The 14,172-nt window shown below is 43.9% G+C and overlaps 1 long non-coding RNA gene across 1 annotated transcript in view; it reads right to left on the bottom strand.

Moving 5' to 3' along the window:
- Positions 1-4,900: 4,900 nt before the first annotated feature.
- Positions 4,901-14,172, bottom strand: part of LOC133391207 (uncharacterized) — a 39,725-nt gene continuing 30,453 nt past the window's right edge. Inside the window, exon 2 of the long non-coding RNA XR_009764690.1 lies at positions 4,901-6,507. This is a non-coding gene — a long non-coding RNA (uncharacterized LOC133391207). The remainder of the gene's footprint in view (positions 6,508-14,172) is intronic.

The following is a 14,172-nucleotide window of genomic DNA, read 5'->3' as shown; positions in this document are numbered from 1 at the left end:
AGTGGAATAGTAGTGCTGATACGACGGTAGATGCGGTGATATCCGAGATCGGTATTGCTTCTGGCCAGCGAGTAAATCGGTCGATTATCGTAAGGCAGTATCGGTTACCGTTACTGATGGGAAATGGTCCAATGATGTCTACGTTGATATGACTGAACCTCGCTGTTGTTGCAGGGTATGGTATCAAGGGGCTTTTGACGTGCCTTCCTACCTTAGCGCGCTGGCAGGCTAAGCAGTTCCGAGCGAAGTCCTGGGATTCCTTCCTTGCATTGAGCCACACGAAACGCTCTGTTATTAGTCTAGCTGTGGCGCGGGCTCCGGGATGACTGAGATCATGTACGGCGTGGAGAAGTTGTGTTCGAAACGATCGGGTGATGTACGGTCTGATGATACCTCCAGGGCAGTCGGCGTAGAGTGACTTGGGGCTTCCCGGTATTGGTGTCTTCTGCAGGAACAAGTCCGTCTGAATTTTCCCACTGAGAATGTCGGAAAGTTCAGGGTCGCGCTCTTGTTCTTCTGCTAATCGCTCATAATCGATGGTCGGTGTCGCGTGCACTGTCTCTATGCGGGAGAGCAGATCGGCTGTAACGTTGTCTTTTCCGGCGATGTGACGGATGTCGGTGGAAAACTGGCCAATGAAGTCTAACTGCCGGGCTCGTCGAGGTGAGGCATTGTCGTGCGTTTGTCGGAAGGCGAAGGTTAGAGGCTTGTGGTCTGTATAAATACAGAATTCCCGACCCTCTAGCTGGTATCGGAAGTGTCGTATGGCGAGATAGATGGCGGTAAGTTCTCGGTCATAGGTCGAGTACTTTTGCTGTGCCTTTTCGAGACGTTTCGAGAAGAAGCCTAGTGGTTGCAGGTCTTCGTTGGTGCGTTGGTGAAGTACGGCTCCGGCTGCGAAATCTGAAGCGTCGGTCCATAGAGAAAGTTCGGCGTTCTTCACGGGATGTGCCAATAACGTTGCACGTTTCAGTTGCTCTTTGCATTGGGCGAATGCTTCGGAAGCTTCTAGCGACCAGGTTAATGGCGTTCTGTCCTTCTTTTTGTTACCTGGAGTCATCTCGAGAAGTATACCTTGCGTTTCCAGGGCGTGCGGCAGAAAACGTCGGTAGTAGTTTATCATGGCGAGGAACTTCTTCAACTCCATAATCGTCGTTGGCTGTGGCAGCTCGCTGATGGCTTGGACTCGATCGGGGAGAGGACGAATACCAGAAGCGTTGACCAGATGGCCCAGAAAGGAAATCTCGTTCCGGTAGAACTCGCACTTGGCTGGATTGATGGCTAGTTGGTGCTTCTCCAATCGTTCGAAAAGTTGGCGTAAGTGTTCGTGGTGTTCTGCCTCGGACGTTGATGCTACGATCATATCGTCGATATACGGGAAAACAAACTCGAGTCCTCGTAGGACATCATGGATAAGGCGTTGGAATGTTTGCGCTGCGTTCCTCAATCCGAAAGGCATGGTAGTGAACTCGTAAAGTCCAAAGGGTGTCGTGATGGCTGTCTTCGCTATATCATCCGGATGAATTGGTATCTGGTGGTATGCCTTGTGCAAATCGACCTTGGAAAATATGATCTTGCCTTGCAAATGCATCGTGAAGTCCTGTAAAAACGGTAGTGGATAACGGTCGGGTACGGTTTTTGCATTTAGGGCGCGGTAATCACCACAAGGGCGCCAGGTGCCGTCGGCCTTTTTTGTCATATGTAGCGGGCTGGCCCAGCTGCTATTCGAGGGGCGGCACACTCCGAGCTGGACGAGTGATTCGAACTCTTTGCGGGCAGCTGCGTACTTTTCGGGTGGTAATCGGCGAGGTCTTGCGAATGTTGGTTGCCCCGTCGTTTCGATTCGGTGTGTCACTTCGGACTGCAGTAAGGTGCCAGGAGTGGATAGTGCAGTTAACCCGGGAAATTCCTTTAGGAGAGTGGCGATCGGTGAGGTGGAATCACATACTTTTACGGTTGGTTCCGACGGGTTTTGGCTCGGCACTCCGGTAGAACGTACGTTTGTTAAGGCGTCGACAAGACATTTTTTGCGCAAGTCCACGAGCAGATGGAAATGTTGGAGAAAATCGGCTCCAATAATCGCTGTCCCCACGTCTGCGATGATGAAGTTCCAAAGGAAAGATCGGCGAAGTCCCAAATCGAGAGTATAGAGCGACTCTCCGTAAACCTGGATTGGTGTAGAATTAGCGGCGAACAGCTTCATGGTGGAGGGTTTACTCGGGACGGAACTGTGTTGTCGAGGGATTACTGAAACGTCTGCACCGGTATCGATTAAGAATTTGATGTTAGTTTTTGGATCGGTTATTACGAGACGATAGCTATGGGTCGAAAGTACGTGTATCTGTTGAGGTTGCCCTCTGGTTAAGCGTCAATCGGAAGCAGTGGCCGAGTTACTACCCTGCCGCCGATTGTTGAAGGAGCAGGGGGGACGACAGTTCCGCGCCGCTTGCCCGTATTGCGTGTGGTAATAGCAGTGTCCGCTGGGTGTTACCGCATCCTGGTTCGGTTGACGTTGCCGGGTACGTGAGCGTGGTCGCGCGCGTTCTCGTTCGTTGAGCCTGCTCAGTACGGCGTCCAAGCGCTGACCTAATTCCGTTACTTGCCGAGAAAGACGTTCGAAGTCCTCGTTGCGTACTTCGTGGATGGTTTGGTACGGGCCCGTTCGGTGGTATAACGCGAACGAATCCATAACAGAGTCTGCTACTTTAGCTCGATCGTTGGTATCCGTGTTAGTGGCAATAACGGCGGACTGGACGTATGGCGGGAGACGGCCGATCCACAAATCTACCAGCATAGAGTCCGTCATTGCTCCATTTGCGGCGCGGCGCATCTCCGCTAATAGCTGCGATGGTTTTCGGTCCCCGAGGTTCATTTCGGCAAGCAGACGATGCAGGCGGCTTCGTTGCGACTCTTCAAAGTGCTCAATTATTGCACGCTTTGCTACCTCGTAACGGTCCGTAGCGTACTGTCGAATGTTCTCCAACAGGGGGCGAAGCTCAGGAAGGACACGAAGTGGTATACGCGTTCTAAGAATGTTAAAACGGCGAATATGTTGGTTCGTGGTGATATTCCACGCATCGAACCAGTTTTCCAATGCGAAGAAAAATGTTTGAATGTCAGTGGTGTCCATCTCTGGTGGTTTCAGCTGCATGGCATTCAAAGTGTCAATCTGCGATTCGGGCGGCATAAACATGGCGTCGCAGGCGGACGGCCCTGGTACGCGCGGGGTATTCGGAACGGGCGGTGTTGGTACGTGAGGCGATTTGGATCCACTCATGGCTGGATCGGCACTCGGGGTTACGCCATCGGGAGTCGATACGTCGCGGACCGGCGGACTGTGCAACATCCTTACGACTAAGGTTAGTTAAAAAAGGGTGGATCTTACCTTAGTGGCGGGGGCGCAAGCAAGTCCAGCTGAGGTTGGCTAGGTCGATCCTTCGGCGACGAAAAATCCGCACACGCGGTCGATCGTGTTAGGATTAGTCGCTCGTTGGCTGCGTTCGTCGATGACGGTGGTGGTGTGAGAAACGAGGGGCGATGATCTTCGGTGGCGTTCGGTCGATGGTGTCGGCGAGAAGAGAACGATGGCTGCGTGCGCTGACGACGTGTGGGTTCGGGGTTTGTGCACGGGGGTTTTTTCGCTGGCTGCGCTTGCGTGGTGCCTCCTTCGTGGTCGGCCGCTCCTCGATGATGGGGGGGAACGTTGCCGTCGGTCCGGACCGTGGAACAATGGAAACACGTTTTTTCCGGCTGGACACGGTGTTCGTCAGGTTACCACTCACTCACTCGCGCACGCGATCACGTCGGGGTCACCAGTTTTAGGGGCGCCACAAAAGTGGTCCCTAATTTTTTATGTCGCGAACGCGTTGGGTTTCGTGAGTAGGAAATACGGAACTTTATTTTACACTATATTATGAACGGTTGCGCACGTTCGTGCGAGAGGGTTTCACGTTGAGGAAGTTTCGAGCGCGGAGCGAAGGAAGAGGTCTGTTCGCTTTCGAGGTTGGGTCGCAAGAGAGAGAATGTGCTCGCTGACAGCAGGAAGTGTAGCGCTGGACACGCGGCGCACGTCACTTTGACACATTCGTGTGCCTGGTGAGTGCGCTTCACGGAGATCCGTGTCCTTGTCCCTGGATGTCACGATCGCTCACGATTCTCACGCCAGATGGCGGTCTGGTCGCTACAAGCAGTTCACCTCAAAGAACCTGTCGCGACGGACGAAACTGAGACTATATAGTACCTATATAGTACCAGTACTCACATACGCCTCTGAGACATGGACACTGTCCAAATCTGACAAAATCCTCTTAGCCGCGTTCGAGAGGAAGATGCTCAGAAGGATACTTGGCCCCGTATGTGTGCAAGGACAATGGAGGAGCCGCTATAATGACGAGCTATACGAGATGTACGGCGACCTCACTGTCGTACAGCGTATCAAGCTCGCCAGGCTCCGGTGGGCTGGCCATGTTATACGCATGGAAACGGACGACCCAGCCCGTAAAGTCTTTTTAGGCCGTCCACAAGGACAGAGGAGGCGTGGTAGGCCCAAATTGAGGTGGCAAGATGGCGTGAAGCCGTCCGCCATTAAGGCCGGGATAACGGACTGGCAGACGAAGGCGCGAGACCGTGAGCGGTTTCGGACACTCCTGAGGCAGGCCAAGACCGCAATGCGGTTCTAGCGCCGGATAAGTAAGTAAGTAAGAATTTTGCAAAGAATTTGGCTATTTGAGTAGATTGCTTCTTTCTGCATTCGCTGGATAACTAATGAACGCATTTAATATATTAAAAAATTGAATCATTAAAAATGTACATATATTTTTACTACTCACATCCTTCAACATTTTCCATCTTTTTAATTCAGTATTTAACTATAAAAAAAAATACACAGTTGTAACACCACTTTTGTAAAGTTATATATTTTTATTTGCTCTTCGTGTATACTTCACATCTTTTTCTACTTTTGATTGTTCACTTACATGCTAAATGCGGGGTTTGAAATTCTTTCCATTTATCATTTTGTGTTGTCTCAACTGCACTGTAATTGTGCTCCTCTCCTCATTATTATCAACTGCTTCACATGCTTTGCCTGCGCTGCATTGCCTTTTCTCTATCATCTAATTTGTAGTTGCTGTTAGCAAACAGTAAAACGATCATTTAGTCACCTTTCGTTTTGGTGCAACAATGTGTGTCTTTAACCCCGGTGTCTTCTCAACCGGTGTCAGACCGAAACCTATTAGTATAGTTATTTAGCAAGCAGTATAGTATAATGGATCCTGTGAGTGGATCTGCGCAAAAATAAAAGAAGCAAAAGATTGCCAATAACTAAAACAAATGTATATAATTTATTTTCCTCGCATCAAATGTAATGTGATTTTTTGTTCCTCGCTTATCTATCATATCTCGCAAAAGCGCCATCAATTTGCGCGAAAACTTGAAAAATAAAAACACGCAATTGAATAACACGTGTGTTTTCTCGCGCATCTTTTGCGCAGGTGGATCGCAACGAATGTTAGCTTACTGATGCTAACCGTATCATGCTATACAACTTCGCCCTACATCAAGCCAAACTTTTTCATTTCATAATCCTTGAGAATAAAAAAACATACACCTTTTTCATTGGTAATTGTAAAAGATTTGTAATGTTCGAAAATTTGAAGCACCTCGTCTTAGGTTTTCCCTTTTCCGACCTCCTGTGTTGGTGTTCGGTTTCTTTGCAATGGATACGGTGTTTGGAGCTACATGAAAAAGGGATAAGCTAAAAGCGGATTCATTTTCCTCATCGCACAATCCTAAGCAATTAGCAATGTTTGGGGTATTAGTAGGAGATGTTTAAAAACTAAAATGTCTACACCTTTTGCTGATGTTAAAACACACGCCTTGCCCTTCGCTGTGTCATCGTCCATGTCGGTGTTTAACGTACCAAAACAATCCTCGCATACTGTTTTGCTATCGTTAACCACGCGGATGGGCGATAACTGGCATAAAGAATCAGTGTGATACGATGGTGAAGTTAAATAGCTTCTAGTTTAGTAAAATAGAGCGTGTTTGTGTGTGTTGTGCTGAAGGAGCCAGTGTGCGGCCGTATCGATCCGTAGTTGAAACTTCAACCCAATGAGCCTCGACACGGATTGATTTGCAGCATTACACGTCGCCTGTTGTTGTGTCGTCTACCACGGTTCCGCAACCATCATACGTTGAGCGTTCAGCGTTCAGAGTTCAGTGCGACCAGAATGCGATCGCTTTCCACGCTGCGACCATTCCGAGATTCCAGATCCATCCAGTCCGTCAGTCAGTCTGCTAGTTCGATCCGTCCGCAACCAAACTCAATCCCGGTTTACGGTTCCCTTTTTTCCTATGGTGGGCTCCAGGTTTGGGGTAAGGTTGCGGGCGGCTCCAACTGGCCAGCCGAATAGCACCAAACAGGCCTTGGGGTGATACACGCCGTGTAGCTGGCACCGCAAATAATCGATTACGATCCTGTTGCTAGTAGCTGCCACAAAGCGATATCTGGATTTTGCAGCCCCAAACCAACCCAAACGAGGCGAAAGGTGTGCATGGAAGTAAATAAGAGAAGAAAGAGGCTTAAATTAGTTAAAATTCCTTACACTCATCAAATCACGTTTATTCGTTTTTCCTCCCCCTTTCCCTTCGTCGCGATCTTTCTCTACCCCTCCATTCATTAGCTGAAATGAGAGCGACGGTTACCGTTGGTGGAAGAGGAAAGGGGGGCCCCTTTTACCGAGCCATGGCAAAAGGGCGAAATTTGTAACGCATTTCATTCGCTAATACGGGCTTGCTCGGCAATGATACGAAATGTTATGATCGTGAGTAATTATTGTTACCCCAGCGTGGAGCATAGGAGCGAGCTTGTAACCATTGCCCGAAGAAAGTATTCAATGGTGAGTTGATCGTTCATAAGATGATGTTCAACAGGGTGCTAGAAGAACATCGCAAAAATTAAGCGCGATCGTGTACAATTTATGGCAACTGCCAACCTGCCAACGCATGAGTTAAGATTTTTTATGATAAAAAATTTTTGTTATCAAAACTCAAAAAGCCAGCCAACACATCTCAATTAATGTTGCAAATTTTCTGATTGTTCGAACCTATTTTTTAGGGATTATTTAAAAGTATTTCAGAAATAAATGTCAAGTTCAAGGGTTCAAGCTTTTTTATTTAACATTATATTATATGTCGAAATGATTAGTTCAGTTTTATATGATATCGATTTCGGTAAGGAATATTTATTATAATATGTATAGTATCATTACTCCATGTAGCTTGGAGTCAATAATGAAATTTAGATAAAAGAAACTCCTATAGGATATATTTTGATAAGGTAAAAGAAGGACCAAGTTTTTTACCATTCATGTTAAAAAAATTATATTAGAGAGAATATAAACACTGAAAACTGAAATGAATGAATAAAACTAACATGAATAAAAGCACATAAGATTGTTGACGTTTTTCTCACATCTTTTTTTACGTTAACATATTTATTCACTTATTCATCCATTCTAATCTACTCTATTCATTCATTCATTCACACCAATTATATGTTATTTAACTGGTTTTCAGAGTTTATGTTTAATTATTTGCGCAAATCATCATTGATGAATGAATAATGATGTTGAATAAGCCCAAGAATCAATTATTTCTACTAAAATTGAACCCATTATTAGCAATGTTGGCGCACATTTAGGTTTCAATGTACATCAAACTGATATTTTCATATATTCAAACGATACTTTAACGCAAAGTTCAGTAAACAATTTTTAAAAACAGGAAAGTTGCTGTAATGGACTAAACATTGGCTTTTTCGAGATAGTGAACAAGTATTCCCCGATATACACCATACTCGATATACACGATTTTCTTAATTCGACAGTTCTTCGAGCAAATTGTACTGGGTTGGCATATGAATAAGACAAAAAAACCTTTTTAGTTGAATTTAAAAATCATTTTAAAAGGTACAAAATTGAAATGTTCATTAGAAATTAGAGTAAATAACTAATTTAGTGGCTAAAACCTGACATTTCAAGCAAAATTATACTAAAATGAGCTATAATTTGATTGAAAACCTTCAACCTCGATTTAATTCTAATATTCACTAATATTCGAGGTACGCCCTTGCCTCCGGTTCTCACAAATATCGTATATCGGGGAATACCTGTATTATCAAAAATATAAAACCAAAATAATTTGATTAGAAACAACAAAAAAACGTGTAACAACAAAAACAGAAGTGCACAATGCACGGGTTATTTTAAAATAGCAACCAGCAGATCTAGGATCTGTCTGTTGCAAAGACAAATAAGGCTCCGATAGAGGGAGCAGGGAAGTGGCATATACTTGCAACTGACCCTACCCTGATTGGAATTTAATTTGCAACGATTTAATCGGTTTTTGTAAGGTTTTTATCGCGACACAATAAAACAAAGGACGACATAGTGCACCGATCACGAAGCAACAGTTATCCCAGCTGTTACCACAACCAAAAACGAAGCGTTGATGGGGGTGATGAAACGAACACGAAACCAAAAACGAGCAAGTGGTTGAATTAACAAAATTCACGCACGAGTGTTTAAATTGAAAAATAATTTTTGCTCCAACAGAAAATTAATGAGTTTTTCCTTCCACCACGATCTTCACCATATCTCGCCCGAAACTGCATGTTTGCTGCTGGCTGGGGCTGGCCAGTTTCGTGGTCTCGCACAATCGATGTTTTTTACCGCCCCATCGAATCGTTGCGGTATTGCTCCCACAATTGCTTCCCAATCTCACCCTATTCTCCCTTTTACTCCTCAAACTTCTCCCAAGAAATGAGGCGCGGGTGCTCTTATTAATGGGTGTCCCTTTCGTTGCTTCTCTTTCTTGCGCTTGTTCACCACCACCAAGCTTCATCCAACCCAGCACACCCTCCCTTTGTGAGGTGCCCCTCACCACTCACACATCGACAGCCATGGAAACATTCTTCTTTAATTTATGCTTAAGGGCAGCATCGTCATCACCAACCAACCCACCCACCATCGCTGCCTTCCTTCGCCTATACGGCACCGGCTCGTTCGCGAGGGAAGCATGTGCGTCATGGGCCGCGATCGACATTGCATATCAGCTAGGGGCAGAGAAGGCGCGAGGGGTAGGCCGCCGCGATCATTATTAACTGGGCAAAAAGGAGAGCAATACTAAACCGCGAACCCGGAGCAATGGCCGGGCCGCAACGGGGAGAGAAGCAGCATCGATGCAGGCAATGTTCCGTGGAACCATAAAGTTGTTTCCAATTTTCATTCCCTCCACACGCCGGTTTGGGGAGGGTGTTGATGCTGGTCGTGTAATTTTCGTGCAAATGAAATGAGGCATCCGAGTGCGAAAAGGGTACGAAATATCACCACGGGGCGTTAATAATCCGGTCCGGAAGTTTTTATAATGAGAATGTGCTCATTGTTGTGGTGCTATCAAACTTTACCTCATCCCGCATCCCAAAACTATCAGTTTTATCGTGCAATGAATGGGGCGGCGCAGGGCAGGGGTGAATCTGTTTCTGTTAAAAGACAGGAACTGCCATAATTTATCTCCAGACATCTGAGCGCACCTCCGCGCACGGTGAAATGTAGATGCACTAAATGCACACGATGTGTTCCACCATCCTCGGCCCAGCATCTGGTATCGCCGGCAACTGACCGAGCCTGCCTAAACCTGGGACCCTGGCGGGGACGGTGTACAGTTGGGCTGAAATTACGAACCGATCTCTTAATGTTACTCGGTCACAAACCATGCAGCACAGTGCAGGATAGATGGAATGAGTTGCGGATAGCCTCGCACAACCGCACAAAAAAGTTGATGCATTCCCGCGGGCAACAAAAGTGCATAATTCACCCCTTATAATAATATGCACTAGGTGGCGGTGATTCGTGGTGCGGATGCGGACAAAATGAGGCATAAATAATAATAAGCAAAAATCAAAGTCAAAGCACTTATAAACACACATACACATGCACCAACAGCCCCATCCATTCCATTGGACATGGGCAGGAAAAGCCACGGGGGAAAAACTAAAGGATACGCGCCCGAGAAAAGTGCAATGTGGGCAACCACGGGAAAGATTCTTTCACCCAACAACTCCCCCTATTCCTCCCCCATCACCAATGGGTCCGTTGACCCATCCGCCGGTACCATTGCAGAATCCCGGCAAAAAGGTCACGTCAACGTTTGCCGGATTAAAATCGCACCAACCGGGGCAACAAGGCGAGTTACGATGAGATACGAGATGACGGGGGAATGGCAGCAAAACGGGCCGGCGCAAGCAAATGAGCAAAATGAAATAAAATAAAAATGAAATGAAGCTTATAAAGGGAGGGCACCGCATTGCAAATGGAGTGGGCAGGTTGTGGCTGGATGGTAATTCACGAAATATAAACCCAAGTCCCCAGTCGATGCCGGGTAGTGCCAGCAATCCATCCAACACACGAAAAGCAACACCATGCCGTAGCAGAATCCGCGGAACGGAGCAGAGATGATTGGGTTTGCGGTGAAAATACACGTAATTACCTCGGGTGGACAATTATTCCGGTCAGTCGCTTCAGTCGAAGGTGGCAGGCGAACAATGGGCCCGGTAATTGTGACCATCAGATATGGAGTTTCGCCATTGCATGTAAATACAATTTGGTGTATTATGTGCATTTTTTAATAAATAAAAAGGTAAACTATTGGATACAGTGATTAAATGATGATTACATTGATTTACAGCCTTTTTCGACCAATGTAAAATCAAAGACTCTTCTGGATAGCAAATGTGTCAGAATAATGATATGCCAAGATTCTCAATTAGTACTTTTATATTATTAGTTCCGTTGTAAAACGGAAACATCATATTACAAATCATTCATGTCATTCATTTCTTACATTTCCATCCTCCGATCCGTATCCATCAATGGATCAGTGAAGAACAGATGGTGATATATAGCGCTATATATCGATGGTAATATATAAATATGCTCAACAACCACTACAGCTGTACTATGGTGCTTAATACAACATATTGCTTAAAACAATTAAATATAATTTTCGTAATGGAATTTTAATATTTTTACACATTTTAAGAGTGATATGAGGCAATTTGCTGTTTGAAATTATGCAAACATAATCAGTCTAGTTAGCATGACAATGATCAACTTCATCTACCAAGTGAAGGTGGTAGTAAAACTCACACAAGATTTTGTGAAGACCAATAAGGATTTGCGCCAGGAGAATGGATTTGCTTGTTTCCTACTTCACTTGCTACAAGAGAGAGAGCGATCCGTGACGTCGCAGTATGGAGGTCGAATAGCGTGCAAGGATACTGATTATCTGCCGGTAATTATATAGCATGTGAGCTTTCACCTCAAAAGACATATAGGAATGTTTGAAAATGAAATTGTATGGTATCTGTATACTTCCAGATAGCAAAAAAAGAGAAAGAAAGAAAGCAATATCGTTGGAAACTTCATTTATGATCTTACATCCATCAGCAGATCGCTGATGTACATGAAACTAAAACTGAATATGAATAAAACGAAGATGTTGATTATTTCAAATAGACTGTTGAATGCACACATATAAATTAATAGATAGATAGATGGGGAAATAATTTATGTATTCTCAGAAATTAAACATCTTGGCCTCAGATTGCGCTTTAGTTCTTCTATTGATGATTTGATTAACAAAATGGCCAGAAAGAGTGGCGATCTCACAAGACTTAGAAATTAAATTAATTTGGCGGGAAAGATCGAACTATACAGTATATTAATCGGATCATACATTAATTTCTGTCCTACTATACTTTTTCTGTCTTGTCATACTGAGTTGCCACGACTTCAGAAGATTCAGAACAGAGGTATGAGAGCTGTGCTAAACAGTGGTAGTTTTACCACGTCAGTGATTATGCTTAATATTTTTCAATGGATGTCCATAAGGCAAAGAATAATCTACCTAACAATGTTGTTCATCTACAAAATACTGAATACCAGTACACGGGTGCGGGAAAGCATGATCCGGGGTAACAATATGGAACATGCATATGGAACACGCAGATGCTTCCTAGAATATTATCGTCTAATGCAGGAAACTGTTTGTTATTTACGGGGCTCCAAATTTACAATTGCATTTCTTATAATGCGGTTAACCAACAGCCACTAGACAACTTTAAAAGCTCTTACGCCACTTATATTAAGTCTATATTTAGATAATTCATAGATGACCATGGTAATGTATCATAGTAATAATGTAAAAATAACGGCAATATTTCGGTTTTTTTAGTTACACTGCATCGTAATTACTTAGCTGAGTGATGATGATGAGAATTTCTTATTTTTTTTTGTTCTGTGGAATACTAAGAACATCCACATGTATTGCATGAGACTGTAACTGTCGGATTTTGCCGAATTATCTTCAAATGTGTAAATTTTATATCCTAGAGATAAATTCGTTCGCCTCAATCCATCATCAATAATTCAATATCATTTCAGCAAAAGGTGTACTTTTTTTTAATTAATTGCCATGCGAAAATATTGTGAACAGGTGACCCCCGAGATAATACTGTATTTGGGACAGAAAAAATGTCCTAGAGCAAGGCGTTAGTCGAAAAAGCCGCATGTAAAATATGTGTCAATATTAAGTTCGACATTGTTTTAATTCTACTACAAAAGTCGTTTACATGATATTAATATTCAAGATTGGATAGCTTGGGAATCTTTATAAATGTATATAGAACGGTTATCAGCAATAAATTAAAAATAAAAATAAATACAGTTTTTCCCCAAGTTACGCAACACTCGAGTTACGCGAATTCGAGTGACACGAATTTTTAGTTTTGACAATGCATACGTCAAATAATTTCTTCTAACTATTGCTAAATTCAAAATAAATTGCAGTTTTACTAAAATGTTTAAAGTTTAATGAACTTTAGATTATTAAATTTGATCATAAATAACATTTCATCCTTCCTATTTGGGCTGAAATTTGAAATATGGTGCTATTTTACTTACGGAATTCGCGTAACTCGGAGAAAGACTGTACATCAATTTCTTCAAAATGACAGATTTTAACTGTCAAAATCACAATCGTCGTACCTGCGAATCGCCGTATCTCGAGGGGGTCGTATGTAAATGTTTTCACAATTTCACAGATAGTCATGATAATCAATGTCAAATCAATAAAAATGTATAGTCCAAGCACTATTTGATCACTGTTTGTCACAACAATTAACAAGAAACTAATGTGACATACATAAAAAAGTAATTCAAATAACAGAGTAATATTTTGTTATCAAGTATTATCGGTTTCCATTTGAATGATATGTTTAGCATATTGCTTAACAACCTCTTTATACTATTTGATTGGGGAATTTTTAGAAGGTGCCGTGTGAGAATCAGTGAGTAGTTTCATTTTTAAAACGCCTAAACACATATTGTCCCAATCGTGAAGATAAATTTAGCATAAAAACACGCAAATTCACCAAACCAAAAGCAAACCTCAGAACCCACGTAATCAAAGGCAATGGAGAAAGAAGAAAATGAAGTATCCACCGGTTTGATTACCAAACAAAGAGATGGAGCAAAATAAGTTAGCACGGGTAAGTTTTACCACCGTCCAAATTGAGAATTTTCTTGCAACCTTTTGCTTGGCTCGTTTCGTTGGCGCATTCGCATGCGGAGGTAGGAAGCTGCGTACGTACTGGAGGGAGCTACGCAGCACCCGGAAGCCCCATAACAATTCCGCACCTTTCCGTATCATTGTCACAAAGCGTAGCGGTTCATTTCGAGCTGGCCGCCCCTCTTCTCGCTACTCGGCCGGCTGCATCGAAGTTAATCCTTTAATTTTGCATTAATCTTTCTACCTCCGTTCCCGTGCTGCAGGACAACGCACAGCAAACGTAGGGAATGGTACCGGGCAGTTACATTCAATACTGTCCCCTTACTCTGGGCCCATACTACTCCTGCATTGGTATTGCAATGGGCGGGATAGCTAGCGCTTTTTCTCGTTACTGCTCCTGTCTGCAGTGTTCTGTCCGGGCGAGGGCCGGGACCGCTAGCACGGGAATAAATTATTCCAAAACCATAAACGTATTTGGTGCAGCTGCCATAAGAAACCTTTATTATCGAGCATTGCCTTATTTTGCCGTGTTGGATAAATCTG

Source organism: Anopheles gambiae, chromosome 2 (genome assembly GCF_943734735.2).
Source record: "Anopheles gambiae chromosome 2, idAnoGambNW_F1_1, whole genome shotgun sequence".
In the NCBI taxonomy this organism is placed as follows: domain Eukaryota; kingdom Metazoa; phylum Arthropoda; class Insecta; order Diptera; family Culicidae; genus Anopheles; species Anopheles gambiae.
Note: the sequence above shows the minus strand (reverse complement) of the source record. Positions and strands in the feature narration are given on the sequence as shown.